This window comes from Pongo abelii, chromosome 5 (assembly GCF_028885655.2).
Source record: "Pongo abelii isolate AG06213 chromosome 5, NHGRI_mPonAbe1-v2.0_pri, whole genome shotgun sequence".
Classification (NCBI taxonomy): domain Eukaryota; kingdom Metazoa; phylum Chordata; class Mammalia; order Primates; family Hominidae; genus Pongo; species Pongo abelii.
The window spans coordinates 8701258-8715290 of NC_071990.2; positions in this window are offsets into that span (position 1 = coordinate 8701258).

Sequence of the window (14033 nt, forward strand, 5' to 3'; positions counted from 1 at the left end):
CATATGTTAAGAATGTTAAGTCACATAGATAAGAACCACAAAAACCTCAACTTCCAGCATTTGACAAAGCTAAGAAATAAACAGTTGTTAAAGGCCACTAAAGTTTTAAGGTTATTTTTCCTGTAGCAGAGATGACTAATATGCTATTAACATTTATTTTTAAAAAGGATAATTAGATTTTTCAGTACATAGAGATACAAAGAAGAAAAAAATAAACAAAAGACTCATTATACCCCAACACAGATGACCTTTGTTAATGTGTATATACAGTTTAGAAAATTCAAGCTAAACAGAAAAAGAGTGTGTTTTCAATTTTCAACTTAATTATGATATGGTAATATGTTCCTTTTAAAATTGACTTTCTTTACATATCTTATGTGGCAGTTATATATCATTAGAAAATTTTCTTCTGTGTTTTTATGTATAGTTTACCTGACTTTCCTATGGGCAACTAAAATTTGAAAGAGATAAATGATGACAAATGAATATTTTATTTGTATTTATTATTTAGTTTTCAAAGCCAAGTATGTGTACTGTCTATGTTCATAATATCTATATTAGGAGTATGCATTTCTCTACAAAAAAGTTGAGGCATTACTTTGATATTGTTTTGATTTATTTCCTAGGAAGTAAAATAAATTTCCATTCCACCATACGGAAAATGTCTTTCTTTGCTTTTGTGTTTTGTTTTGGCAAATAGTCATTTGAGAATTTGGAATTGGCCTGACATTTTATTCCAAAAGATGGATATCTTCAGAGAAATTTCGGTACAATTCCAAACCTAACTCTTACATACACATTTTTGGGATAGATTCGCAAAGTAGTGCCAACAAAAAGTCTTTCCTTTTATTGCTCTATTCTTTGATTTTTTTCCACTCTTTATCTCTTCCTTGACAAAGGATATTTAATTAGAGTCCATTTCATTTTATGCATTCATGCACGCAAGATATTATATTCATATCTCTTTTGCCTTAGAACAGTTGAGAAGAAGCCAGTGTGAGTGTTGATGAACAGGAATGATTAAACACTTTCTGAGAACTAGAGAGTGTGCATTTCAAAGTTGGACCTGGTTTTCAAGCATTCTACATTTGAGATACCTATTTTATATATATATCATATACGTGATATATATATATTTATATATATTATATATAAATAAAATATATATTTATATATTTATATATTATATATAAAGAAAATATATATTTTTATATTTATATATCATTTGCATGATATATATGACTATATAAATATATATTATATATTGATATATAAATATAAATTATATATTATATATTTATATATAAATATAAATTATATATTATATATATCATATATAAATATATGTTTATATATATCATATATAAATATATGTTTATATATGATATATATAAAATATGATATATAAAATATATGTATGTGTATGTACACACATATGCATACATTAATGTTTAATATGTATATATTATAATGTCTGTGAATTACACAAACATACATGAATATTTATGTATGTAAACATACATAGACATGTTTGTTGAGCAACTGCTACATAAGGCACGCTTTAGAGCCTAGTGTGCTTTTTATATCTGTAATAAATATAAATGGGGAGACCTTGAAATGTTAAATATAAATGAAGAGAGCTTGAAAAGTAAAAATATATATCCTATTTTCTTGGGCTATGATCATTTCAGATCTTGCACTCATTTCAACCTTCATCACAACTGACAGAAGATGCTTCCTAGGTGGATTATTGTACTTTCAAGGCACTTGGTATATTTTTCATTGATTATGTCCAGTTTTGTATATATGTATTATCACTTCAAATTCATTAAAATGTTTTTTGCTGGGTGTGGTGGCTCACCCCTGTAATCCCAGCACTTTGGGAGGCTGAGGCTGGCGGAACACAAGGTCAGGAGATCGAGACCATCCTGGCTAACTAGGTGAAACCCTGTCTTTACTAAAAATACAAAAAAAATTAGCCAGGCATGGTGGCGGATGCCTGTAGTCCCAGTTTCTCGGGAGGCTGAGGCAGGAGAATGGTCTGAACCCAGGAGATGGAGCTTGCAGTGAGCTGAGATCGCACCACTGCACTCCAGCCTGGGCAATAGAGTGAGACTCCATCTCAAAAAATAAAAATTAAAAAAATATATATATACACACACATATATATTTATAATAATTTATATATTTATATATGTATATATATATAAAAATGTACATTTTTTAAGGAAAAGAGCTATGTCTTATTCATCTACATGTGTACATTTCTTAGCACAGTTCTTGGCTTCTGGTGGGGTTCAACTAATAATACCTGAAAATTATGACATTGTGGTATATTGTTATTACATCTAGGCCAATCAGCAGTACAAAGAAACCCCTTCAGAGGGGCCAAGAATCTTACACTGAAAATATTTGAAGATATTCAAATATGCTTTTAAAATTTGAGGATAAAAGGATTGGATTTATTCTATGTTATTTTGGAGAGTAGAACAAAAAACAGAGATTTCAGTCCAGTATAAAAAATGTTTTCTAATACATAGGCTTTCCAAATTGCTCTTCACTGGGCATGCCAAAGCAAAGATATCAGAAAGTGGATTCCTATATTGTGTGGCAAGTTACATACTAAATGGATTCTTGTTCTAAATCCCTTTTATAGTTTTCTCTAACTATTTTGAGTTGTTCTTTTCTATCTCAATAGATTATATATTTATTGAGTCTAGGGATCATATTTTACATCTTTTAGTATCGCTAGGCTCTAAACTGTGCCTTATGTAGCAGCTGCTCAATAAATACTTGTGGAATATAACAATGGGAGGCTACTCAGAGATAAGGCAACATTAGGAATTATGCACAGCTCACTTTTTATAGGACTGGGAAGAGTTTGACCATCAGACGGAACAAACATATGGTAGCTTATTTCAAAGGGAAAGGCCACAAGAGGTGGCCAGGAGTAGGGATACAGATTTAGAGAGGAGAAGATGATGGGTTTGATTTTGAACTTATTGAAATTGCTTTGCCAAGAGAAGACAGACAGTAGACAGTTGTGTAAGTGGTCTGGTACTTAGGAAGGAACTCTGAATTGAAATCTACAATTTGGTAGACTTGGGTTCCAATTTTGGCTCCAACGCTGAAAACTCTGTTTTTAGAGAAGGTATTTAACTACTTCAGGTCTCAATCCTTATCTGTAAAGGGGTAATAAACAATTTTGCTTAATTTTTAGAGTTGCTATGGAGATATTCTCATAATGCCTAACAAATAGTAATTATCATTTAATGGGTTTAACCATTGTAATAATTTTTCTTATTAGTTTTTATTCTAGTGAAATTCATTTCAATAAGATGAATGCTGAGGTCATATTTTGATAGTTGAAGATTGTTGACTAGTCCTTCTAAAATACTGAGAAATAGATAAGATTACAATTACATGCAAGGAAAGAAAACAATGTGTATATAAGAATAATGAACATTGTTTTAATGCTGAGGAGAAAGAGCCAGGAGAGGGGGAAAAGTTGAAAATAAGAAGGAATTAAGGGATCAGGGTCTACTGAATGAAGGAATAAGTGAATGAGGGGACAGGTACCTAAGTACACCTGGAGGGATGGGTTCTGACTAGAAGAAGAGGTGCTATTCTTTGGAGATGTGTGGGGGTTGAGAGTTGGGGCATAAGGAGTAAGGAGGTAAAGATAGTTATAATATATTTAATAATTGAAAATAAACTATCAGAATACCAAATTCAGAAAATATTTATTAATTTATATAGAGAATTCTGCACTCTTTATTTTTGAAGAGACTTTATCACATGTGATTCTATGAATCACATTAGAGGTAAGGGTAGAGCAGTTGATATTGAAAACGACCCAATAGTCCCATACATAGTTTTTTGATAAGCATAGAAATTGAACCTTTTGGTCTTAAAGTTTGAACCTTATATTTGCAGACCTTCAGGCTCCTCAAAGTATCAAAGTATCAAAGAAATGAAACTCACCAGGTCACCACATCCAGCCAATGAGACGCTGGACCCCTCATTCACCATAATTGATTCCTTGCTCCTCCCTAGTTTGTATTTTGTTACACATTGTTACATTTCTTCCTTGCTATATACAACCCTAGGTCATCTTGGAGTGAATGAGTGGACCTGGATTTGAGACTGAGCTCCCATCTCCTCAACTGTGGCACAAGATGAAAGCTTTCTTCCTTGGCAATACTGATGTCTCAGTCATTGGCTTTCCGTGCAGCGAGCAGCAGGATCTAGACTGAACCTCTGGTGTTTGAGTAACAATATTATGCCCTTCAATCAGTGAAGAATCTGAGACCAAGAGAAGGAATGCAACCTACCCCAGATGATGTGGGTCATAATAGTCCTGCAACCTTATGCAAATCTGACCCATTTCTGTAGTAGGAGCCTGTCTTTTTGATTCCATTATCTGATGGGTTCAGACCTCACTTGAGAACCTTACTTCCCACCTCTGTGTGCCTCCCCACAACCAAACACTGATTTCCTCCATGGCAGTTTCCTAACTAGCACCTGAATCGCAACTCTCTTGTGTGTCTGGTGTAGTAGCCTTGGATTCAACCCCATAGAACCTAAACCAAGATCGGTCACATGGCTAGAACCTGGTGGGGTGCCTAAGTCTTTTGCTGTGTGGTAGTCAGTATGGTTTTATTTCACAGCTCACTGAATTAGGAGCTAGGTCTCCTAAGCCCACTGGGAGCTGAAACATATATAATACATACATATATATATATATATTAGTACTAGCCAGTTTTAGGAGGACAAATACCAGTGAAAAGCTTTGCAATTTGAAGTTTCTACAATTTGGATTGGCCTTGCCTCCTTCTGCCTAGAGAGTAATCCAAATGATTAGCGGATATTTCCTGCATTCATCTGTCTCTTCTTGTTTCGAAAGGTAAATACTCTTATCTTGCTTGAATAGCGAGACTGCTTTTATTTTAACTTCTTTGCTGACATCATCGCCTCTACTCTTTGACAAGTTTAGATTTGTTTAAACTATGCATTGCTCTATAAGGTGCTTGAATGAGCATTGGTCTGGAAGACTTGTGCAACACTTCTAAACAAACTTTCACGCCCCAGTGTCCAAAATGGTACCATTTAAATTCCGTCCTTCCTATCCTCTGTGTGCCTAGGAACACTCTGTTAAATCAAGTAGTATTGAAATTGTAACACATTTAGATACCACTTGTCTTTAGCAATGATAATCTTATAACAAAAACTACGAAACTATGAAACTATGACACTATAAAGTTGCAAAAATTTGATATCCAATTTAGAATAGGAAATTTTCTCATGCTTGCAGGTGATGCCTGGGTGTTATTATACTTAATTTCTATTGTAATTGTTTTCTTATACTTCAGACGTGACTTTGGCTAACAAGTCCCCAATTACACCAGCCATCCGGGATTATAGTTATTGTAGTAAAACCTGAAAAAATAACTTCCGTTAAATCTGTTTGAATGTATTGTTAAAATAAGAATTTATTGCTTAATTCACTGTCTGTTTAGATTAGGATTTGTGTTACAGATTTGATTGTGATCCAAATGTTCTTTATTCTTCCATAGCTAACATCACCTCTTGTTCCCTTCCCAGAAAAGAGGGAACAAACATAATTATATTGTTGGGTACATTTCATTATTTGACCAAATTTGTTTTTTATACAGTCCATCAATTTTTTTCTGATTACAAAAGTATTTTGTAGATTGTAGAAAATATTAAACACAACTAATAATCCCACTTCTCAAAAATAACATTTTTACTTACATACCTGCTGATAAATATGACAAAGTTTTCTTCTGTAAAATTTATCCTTAAGTTAGTTAAGTTTCATCTTTCTATACATCACTTTCAATGATTACATAGCATTTTATCAACATATGATCTTTAATTCATTGAGTGAATTTATTATTGGTAAACTTTTTTAAAAATTTAGTTTCTTTGTAATAACTTTATGGTGAGCATCCTAGAACATAAATATCCTTGTACGTATCTGATTAAATTCCTACAAATATAGGGATGCTGTTTATCATGTAATAGTTAAGATTTGGGACTTCAGAGTTAGGTAGACTTTGCCTAAATAGCAAGTCTATGAAAAAACTCTGACAACATACAACATCATGGAAAACCTACTCAACCTCAACTTCTCTGAGTTTTGGTTTCATCATCTATAAGATAGACGTAAAATAGATTATAACTAAGAGGATAATTGAGAGGATAAATGGGGTATATTTAGATGTTTATATGCATGTTTCATGGTCACTAGTTTTCATGTATTTTTTAAATTGTATTCCAACTAAAATCTCAGTGGATATTCACAGTGAATCTATGAGGTAATACAGCTAAGGTTGCTATATGGTTATTTAATAATCTTTATTTTGAAAATAGGAACTTCAAATTCTATGATGGGTATATCATCTCACATCTATCACTTCATAAATCAAAAACTCCTTCTTAGAGTTATCCTCTTGATGAATTATACCATTTTCTTGCTTTACTCTGTATTTGTGAGTCTCTGGTCACGTGGCTCTTGGGTGAAGTTGCTAAATTCAGCAGGTAAAAATACAGACTGCCTCATTAAATTTGAATTTCAGCTACACAGCAAATTTTTTTAAGGATAAGTATATCTAATAGAATATTTGAGACTTTTTTTAATATGAAAACTACTTGGTTTTAGTATGAAATCCAAATTTGACGGGACTCCTTTTTTAAAAATCTGGCAACCCTACTCTTGGGATTTCTTACTTTTACAACTGCAGCTAGACACCAGCTAGAAGTAGTCCTAGAACTGTGCATGGCCATGGTGTGCCATTGGATAGCAGTTCCAGAGCCTTGCAGAGGCTGGCAGGCCGCCTCAGTTCTTACCTTGATTCCATTTCATAAATCTTATGCAAATTCCCTCTGCTGAGCCTTAATTTCCATATACATATACATATACATATATGTATATGTATATGTATATAAAATTTGGTGGTGTGAACTAGATGGCATCTACTTGTTTTTCTTGATCTAAAACTCTCCTCTTTCTTTTCCTCATTATTCTCTACATTGTCCAATATCTTTTCTAGTGAACTTTCTGAACCCATCTTCAAATAGCAAACATTTTAAAAGGAATAGTCAATTAAAATATTTCTCTATCTCTACTTTTACTTCTATATCTATCTATAACATGCAAAATAGTATAATAAAAGAAAAAAACCCACCAAGTCCCCCTTCTCTGGGAATGACAGAGCGAGGCATTTTAAAGGAGTATGTGGTCGGGTTTCATCAGTGCTTTCCCAGCATGATTCAGGAAGTGAAATATGCAGAACTGCATCACACTTTTAGTGTTCACATCTTTCCCTAGCATATCAAGACTTTCCTAGTCCCGCGTTAAAACTATAGCTCCCATAATACCTCAATACATGCTCCCACAGTATATTCCCTGTATGCGGGTTGAGTTCTCCCAGAATACAGGCAAGAGGTTGCCTGGGAGTGCAGAAATCATGTCAATGCTGCTGCATTTGCACATTTCTTAAACCTGTGCTCCACTATCTGAGCCCGTGAATCAATTTAAGGATGAATCTTCCTGCTGTTTTTATCAGTTACTCCTTTGCTCCTGTTGTCATGCTATAAATATTTTGCTTTGGAACTAGAAATTCTTGCTTCCACCTTGTAAACTTTTCTCCTTCTGTCTAGGACAAAGTGGTAATCTCGCAAACAATCAAGAGAAGACAGGATTAAAAGGATTGGTTTTGTGTAATTGAAGTTGAATGACTGAATTTCCTCACTTTTTTAGGCAATTTTGATTTGCTAACCAAAAAAAAAAGTGACCTTATATTCTGAAAGACCAAAGGAATGTGTTAAATTGATAAAATAATGAAGAGTTACAAACTCTTTAAAGGTAGCAAATAACAAAACAAGATGCATCAATTTATAAGTTTTAACACCATTTATTTTTCTGATTCTATATTTCAGACATGCATATTCAAAAATGAATATGAATACTAATTGATAAATTTAGAAAAATGGTGAAATTAGAAAGTTACCATTTGGCAATGATTATAAAGATTCTTGGTTCAGACCAGGAAATGTCCAATGGGTGCTAAAACTAACGGGTTAATTTTGGTGAGAAACAGGAAATTTATTTACCAAAATATTTCTCCACAAAACACTACAACTTTACACTAGAGAAACCTAGCAGACACCTCCTTAACCAGATAATTACATTTAAACTCAGCAGGTATGGAACAAATGTACATGATGTGACTCTTTACATAATGCACTGAGAAGGACACAGTATCACTTCTATGGTATTCCTGCCAAGCATGCATGATCTGAGTTTAATCAAGAGTAAACATCATACAAATCCCATGTGAGAACATTATGCAAAATAATTGGCCATATTATTGTATAAATAATTGTATAATTGTATAAAAAACTTTTAGTTTTATAGTTGAAAAGTATGTCTTATTTAATACAAATGATAAACAATGCTCATTGCTTGTTTAAATTTATTACTTGTGAATTACCTTTTTATGTGTCGAGCTCATTTCCTTTGGAAAAGTTGGTGGTGTTCTTGTTAATTTCACTAAATTATTTTTATATTAAGGTTATCAACCCTTTGTGAAGTTCATTGCAAATAAACAACTCGTGTTCTTGTGGAATTATCTCTGATTTTAGTTATCTTGTTGTTTGTGTACCAGCCAGATCATTTGATTTGCTGAATGAAGAGTCACAAGCTGTTTTTCTTACAGTTGAGGTTGAAAATATATATAAATATACAAATAGTGACTTCTTACTTTGGGATAGGCAGATTCTATGATCTAAGTTCAGTGATCTCTCTTTAGTAATCTGAAAGCCAGTGAGGGAGGATATTGCTTTTTTTTTTTTTTATTTCAAGAGCTTATTTCCTGGGTCAAAAGAACAATACAATAGTTGGTTTTTACCTGTTGGTGGGTAGGTTTCTGCAAGTTGGTGAGCAATCTAAAGAGAGGTGTGTAAGCTCTGGGAAGGCCAGAGTCCTCTCCCATTTATTTATGTGTTCCCAGAGCTGGGTGCATAGTACATCTTAGGCACTCAAGAATGAATGAATTAATGAGTTAGCAAATGTAATACTGCCTTTGGAATAATGAAGAAAGGCATCTGGGAGAAATGAGAATTTGAAAAGAAGAAAAAGGGACTGAAGAGAGAGGCAGAAAGGTGACAAAAAGAATCTTGACAATTTTGCCTAAAGCCAATTCTTCTCTCAAGTTTTAACAAGATTTTCTTTCACTGCCCAAATTCCTAGGGTTCTATTTCTAATATTTTTGTTTTGTGCAAATAGTTTCCACTTGGGAGAGGGATGAAATTCACTTGAATAACAATGAAGAGACTTTAATAGAAGATAGTTTGGCTCAGGCTTTACTCTGTAGTTTATTTACTATCCCATGGGATTGTCCTTATAAATTATTCCATATCTCTCCTCTGTCCTTTTTATAATGTAACTTTTGTCAAAAATACAGAGTTTTATAAACTTCACAGATTTCCATCTCCATCAATTTATTTTTATAAAGCCATGGCTTATGCACAGATTATACCAACAGCTACAGGATGGGCATCTGCAGTCAAGCATGCAGAAAAGGCAGTGCCCAGTGTTGTAGAAATAATCTTTGATTGGGGGTCGCTGGACTTGGTACCTAGGAAAAAAATGAACCATTGCCCTGAGAATCCAACAGTTCAGAATGCTTCCTGGAAAGAGAACTTCTCCTTTATCTTGGAAAAACACCTTGTGGGGATTGATGGTGGTGGAAGTGGCAGCTTCCCATCTTCCACAATTCCATTCACGCACCTTCTGGAAGAGAGAATCGGAATCCCTGGGCATCATAAAGTGAGAGGACTTTTGGATTGAGACTGAGCAGCCTGAAGGAAATTGTCTTCAAAGGACCAGTGGGTGAGAGGAGAAACCTACTACGGCCTATTACCTGATGTTCAAAAGAGACAGAAAGTGAGTGGCATGAGCACATCACAGCTGACATTCATTGGGTGTTTACTGTGTTTGACATTTTTCTGAGTGCTTTGAATGCATTGTAAATTTAACACCCTAACAATCCTATTAGGTAGGTAATATTATCCCTACTTTACACATAAGAAAACTGAGGCACACAGAGCTTAAGCGACTTGTTTAGGATTACATAGGTGTAAATGGCATATTATGGATTCAAACACCATCTGACTCTGGAACTTGCTTTTAAACCACTATGCAAGATTGCTCTGAGCCATCCACAGTAATCTTAGGGAGAACATTAATAACTCCATTGTGTATGGGATGATAACTCCATTATTTTACTTTAATTTTAAAAGGGATGTGTAATTCCAAATGTCTGGAGGGCTTGGGACCAACCAGAGAGTATATAACTGGGTTGCACATAGACTGACTTATTTATTTTTGAGTATGAATTAACTGGGGCCCTAGACCATTCAATGAGCTCTCTCCCAGTTCTAAAATGTAATCGTTGTGAACCAAACACAGAGGCATTTAATCGTTTATTATTCAGTCTTTAATGTGGTATGAGCTCAGAGCAGATTTTATTATATAATTTCTGTTGTCTTATTAGGTGACTGTCATTTCAACTGTGAAAAAGCAGCTTAAGGGGAAACCTCAGAGTCTCTGGAAGACAGTAAATTATAGTAGAATGAGTAATTGACTGGGAATCAAGAGTTTAGTTTGGCTTTCCCACAGATGTTAGACCAGCGTTCACATAGCCAATGGCCTACTCAATGTATTGTCTTGAAAGCCCTACAGGCATCCAAAATTCATAAAGTATAAATGTCCACAATCCAGCCCTTTATGCACTTGACCTTCAATATGCTTCTTTTTCATTAGTCTTTATTCATTTCAAGGCTCCACCTGTTACCTAATAAACCATATGCAAAATCTTGTATCCAGTGATATTACCTCCCTATATTTCTTGAATGCATCATCTCACCTCCACCTCTACTCTAATTGATTTTGTTCTATGCCTGGATGATGGCAGCAGGCTCTTATTTGGACATCATGACTTCAGGCTAGCCCTCTTCCTATCTGACCTCCACTCCATGTCACTATACCACCTTCCTCCATTAACTGAAGGAAGAGATGTAGCCTGTACACTTTCATGCTGAAAAATATCCAGGGTCTGCCTCTGCCAAGTCTAGGCAACTTTTCATAACATCTAAAACCTTCAATATTCAGGTCCTTGCAATCTGTCCAGCCACTGTCCACTTTTCATCTTGTGTTCTAAGTGCATTTATTCATATCCATGCTTGAGCTAGTCTCTCTGTTTAGATGTGACCTTTCTTCCCTTCTTCTCCTGTGCTTAATCCTAAATTCTCAAGTGCTGCTTCTTTCTGTTTCTATAGCAGGCTGCGATCTCTACACTAGACCACATTTTAAAGAAATTGAATTTATTCTCTCCCCTTGATTAATGATAAACTTTTCAGGGGCTACTTTTCTTTGCAGCTCTGTTGCATAACTCGGTGTCTGGGACATGGTCAGTATTCGAGGAATTGTTGTGAACCATGAAACTGAGATCATGATCACAGATGAGTCTCTTTTCCTCTCATGCCTCAGGATCTTATGTGTAAAAGAAAAGTACTGATTGAAATGATCTCTAAGGCCTCATTTAACTTAAAGCAAACCAAACCAAACCAAACAAAATGGACTAGTATAATGCATTTTCAATTAATGAAGCGTGTTTGGTACTTCTGCTCCATCTTGTTTATAATTTAATTTTTCTTTTTACAAATCATATTCTCTAATTCATATATGCTCACATTTATTTGGTGAGATGAAACTCCTCCTGATAGTTGGCCTTTGAAATAATTTACAGAAAATCTTCAGATCAAATGATGCTAAAGAGGAGGTTATAAAGGTTATAAAGATGTTCTCTGAACACACTGGCATAAATGTTGGCATTTAAACTTTTAACCAAACATGGTTGAAAATCATACATTAAAATGCAACAATCCCTATTGAAAAAAGCATTATTAGAAACATACCATACTAAAATGTTTACTATTAATATAATGAGCTCATATAAGCATTGGATTCAGACTGATTTGATTAAAATACAGGATCTGCCATTCATCAGCTAGTTGACTTATGCAAGTTACAAATATAAAGAGATACATTATCCTTATTTTTGAGTTGGGGATAGTAATTCCTCCCTTTCAAAATTATACTAAGCATTAAAGATGACTTCTATAGTGTAACAGCTTGGCCCCTAGTAGCTCTACAACAAGTTGGAAATGATGCTTGTGATGGTGGTGGTGATGTGGGTGGTCAAGATGATGCTAGTGATGGTGGTGGTCGTCATGGTGATGGCAGTGGCAGAGGTAATGGTAGTGGTGATGATGGCAGTGGCAGAGGTAATGGTAGTGGTGATGATGGTGGTGGTGGAGGCAATTGTAGTGGTGATGATGGTGATGGTGGTGGTGACAATAATGGTGATGATGATAATAATAGTAATGATGATGGTGGATGCTGATGGTGTTTCTTACATTGATATTAGCAGTGGTGGTGATAGCCTTTTCTACCTCTGTGACTTTGCACATGGATTTACCTCTGTTGAGAGAAGGTACCTCATTCCAAGTGCTATCACTCCACCCTCCTTCACCTAGCTAAATCTTATTCAGTTTGGCATCAGTTTCTCAGAGAAACAGGGTCTGATTTCTCAAACTAAATGAAGTACCCCTATTTTAATCTCTCTTGTCAAGCATCATATACTTTTCCTTCACAGTACTTTTCACAAATGTAAGCAACTTATTATTTACAAAATATCATTGTGAAATCTCTCACGAGTTGACTGTGGTTCAGTGTATCCCCAGCATTTAGTGCTGTGCTTGGCATAATTCAGGTCCCTCGATGAATATTTGTCGAATGAGAAAAATTATGATGAAACCACAAGGACTATCCACCTGAAATCAGGGTGAAAGGATGGTATGTTCTACTTTATTCAAGGAATTGAATCAAGTAACTATTTTGATTACAGTTTAAAGGGCATTCCCAATGTGAGAGTTATTTTGAATAACAAATGAACGATTGGTAATGTACATAATTGAAGTCTAAGATGAATCCAATACACGATTGACGGTTTATTGCAAGAAAAGGAAAAAAGAAAAGAAAAAAAATGTTGGTTGAAAAATAAAAACAAGTACTTTAAAAAGAACCTTTCTTGGGGCCCTGTCCTTTTGGCTTACTTCTGTAGGAAGAAGGATCTCTAGATAACGGGGCTGACTGAGTGACTGTGGGGCATTGCTGGGCATCAATGAATCCCTCAGTGCTTCATTGTCTTAGGCCACATTTGCTGTGCAGGATAAGAAAGGCCCATAAAGATGACATGTTTGCTTGGCGGCTCCCTGTTGGGGTTCCAGTGTATTACCTGGATCTAATTATCTCATCTCCAGCTGACAGAGGGGTTTCCATGGAACCTCTCCATCACTGCTGCCTCAGTCCAGCTTCCAGGGGGCTGTCTAATAGCTTGATATATTTTTGGATCCCCTGCTCATTGGATGAACAAGCTGAAGCAAATCATGTATTGACCTCAAAGCATTTATAAACTGTAGAACATTATATTCTCATCAGAACCATAGGGGCAGTAAACTAGAGTTACTCTGCTGTGAAACATGGTTTTAGTTATGCACTGTGTTACTGGGGTTGTACCTAAACAATAATACATCATTTGTGGCACATGTCGCCTTCTTTATTGAAAGGCAAAACAAAGAGTTGAGGACAAAAATCATTACTTCTTTAGCAATTTTTCACAAAATGCTTTTCTTTTGTACTTGACACACAGATGGGACATTGTACTGCGAGGGAAATGATGTATGGCAGCGTGACAAATTTCATTTCCTTTCTAAAGCCAGAATCAGAAGGATGCACACATTTGGGAAAGTTGTGTTTCTTTTTGTAAAAGAAAAAAAAAAGAATAAAATATGCTTTTTAAAAGCAAAAGAGGGGACTCCAGTGGGGCTCCCTGAGAAAGCATTTGTATGCTTTAATTGACTTGTCAGTTATTGATCAAAGC